Here is a 2881-nt window from a genome sequence, read left to right on the forward strand (position 1 = left end):
TTTGGGAGCACATTGAAGCCTACTGTATAAAAGGAAATATATTCAGATAAAAAGTAGAAAATAGCACTCTGAGAAACTGCTTTGTGATGTGTGCATTCATATCACCGAGTTAAACGTTTCATTTGATACAGCAGTTTGGAAACACAGTTTTTGTCCGTTCTGCAAATGGATATTTGGGAGCTCATTAGGACATTGGCAGAAATACAAATATCCCAGGATAAAAACTAGAAGGAGACTATCTGAGAAACTGCTTTGTTGTGTGTGCATTCATCTAGAAGAGTTAAACTTTCCTTTTCATTCAGCAGTTTGGAACACTATTTTTGTAGATTCTGTGAAGGTATATTTGGGAGCACATTGAGGCATATGGTAAAAAAGGAAACATCTTCTGATAAAAACTAGAAAGAAGCTTTCTGAGAAACTACCTTGTGATGTGTGCCTTCAGCTCACAGAGTTAAAACTTTCTTTGGATTCAGCAGTTTGGAAACACTCTTTTTATCCATTCTGTGAATGGATATTTGGAAGCTCATTAAGGTCAGTGGCAAAAAAGTGAATATCCCAGGATAAAAACAAGAAGGAAGCTCTCTGATAAACCACTTTGTGATGTGTGCATTCATCTTACAGAGTTAAAACTTTCTTTGGATTCAACAGTTTGGAAACCCTGTTTTTGTCCATTCTTTGAATGGGCATTTGGGAATGCCTTGAATCCAACAGTGAAAAAGTGAATATCCCAGGATAAAACTAGAAGGGTGCTATCTGAGAAACCACTTTGTGATGTGTGCATTCATCTTGTAGATTTAAAAATTTCTTTTCATTCAGCAGTTTGGAAACATTGTTTATGTGGTATCTGCAAAGTGATATTTTGTAGTACATTGAGGCCTACTGTGGAACATGAAATATATTCAGACAAAAATTATAAAGAAACTGAGAAACTGCTTTGTGATGTGTGCATTCATCTCACAGTGTTAAAAGTTTCTTTGAATTAAGAAGTGTGGAAACACTGCTTTGTCCATTCTGCGAATGGACATTTGGGAGCTCATTTAGGCCAAAGGCAAAAAAGAGAATATCCCATGATAAAAACTACAGGGAAGCTATATGAGGAATCACTTTGTAACGTGTGCATTCATCTCGCTGGGTTAAACCTTTCCTTTCATTCAGCAATTTGGAAACACTTGTTTTTGTAGAATGTGTCAAAGGAAATTTGGGTGCACATTGAGGCATAGGGTGAAAAAGGAGACTTCTTCAGATAAAAACTACAAATAAGCTTTCTGGGAAACTGCTTTGTGATGAGTGCATTCATCTCACAGAATTAAACTTTTCTTTTGATTCAGTCACTTGGAAGCACATTTTTTTTTCAATTCTTCTAATGGACATTTTGTAGCTCGTTGATGCCAATGGAGAAAATGGGAATATCACATCATAAAAACTAGAAGGAACAATGTGAGAAACTGATTTGTGATGTTTGCATTTACATTGCATAGTTAAGACTTTCTTTTCTTTCAGCAGTTTGGAAATGCTCTTTTCTAGAATCTGTGAAGGGATATTTTGGAGTGCACTTAGGCCTATGGTGAATAAGAAAACATCTTCAGATAAAAAGTAGAAAGAATCTTTCCAAGAAACTGCTTTGTGATGTGTGCATTCATCTCACAGTTAAAATATTCTATTCATTCACCAGTTTGGAAACATTGTTTTTGTCCATTCTGTGAATAGACATTTGGGAGCTCAATGAGGCCAATGATGAAAAAGCGAATACATCAGGCTAAAAACAAGAAGGATGCTATCTGAGAAACCATTTTGTGATGTGCACATTCATCTTGCTGAGTTAAAACTATCTTTTCATTCAGCAGACTGGAAACACTGTTTTTGTAGTATCTGCTAAGGGATATCTGGGAGCGCATTCAGACCTAGGGTGAAAAAGGAAATATCTTCATAAAAAACTAGAAAGAATATTTCTGAGAAAATTCTCTGTGATGTGTGTATTCATCTCACTGTATTAAAACTTTCTTTGGATTCAGCAGTTTGGAAACACTGATTTTGTAGACTCTGTGAAGGGATTATTTGGAGCCATTGAGGCCTAGGGTGAAAAAGGAAACATATTCAGATAAAAACCAGAAAGAAACATTCTGCAAAACTCTTTTTTGATATGTGCATTCATCTCACAGAGTTAAACATTTCTTTTGATTCGGCAGTTTGCAAACACTCTTTTCCATTCTGCTAATGGACATTTGGGAGCTCATTGAGGCCAGTGGCAAAAAAGGGAATATCCCAAGATAAAAACTAGAAGGAAGATCTCTGAGAAACTTCTTTGTGATGTGAGCATTCATATAACAGAGTTAAATCTCTGTTTTCATTCAACACATTTGAAACACTGTTTTTGTAGAATCTGTGAAGGGATATTTGGGAATGCATTGCAGCCTATGGTGAAAAAGGAAATATCTTCAGATAAAAACTAGAAAGAAGCTTTCCGAGAAACTGCTTTGTGATGTGTCCATGCATTACACAGAGTTAAACTTGCTTTTGATTCAGAAGTTTGGAACCACTGTTTTTGTCCAGTCTGTGAATGAACATTAGGGAGCTCATTGAAGCCAATGGTGAAAAAGGGACTATCAAATGATAAAAACTAGACAGAAGCTATCTTAGAAACTGCTTTGTGATGTGTGCATTCATCTCACAGAGTGGAAACTTTCTTTTCTATCAGCAGTTTGGAAACACTCTTTTTTTAGAACCTGAAATGGATATTTGGGAGTGCTTTGAGGCCTACAGTGAAAAAGGAAACATTTTCAGATAAAAACTAGAAAGAAGCTTTCTGAGAAACTGCTTTGTGAATTCATCTCATGGATTTAAAACTTTCTTTGGACTCAGCAGTTTGGAAACACTTTTTTTA

Source organism: Pongo pygmaeus, chromosome 1 (assembly GCF_028885625.2).
Source record: "Pongo pygmaeus isolate AG05252 chromosome 1, NHGRI_mPonPyg2-v2.0_pri, whole genome shotgun sequence".
NCBI lineage: Eukaryota > Metazoa > Chordata > Mammalia > Primates > Hominidae > Pongo > Pongo pygmaeus.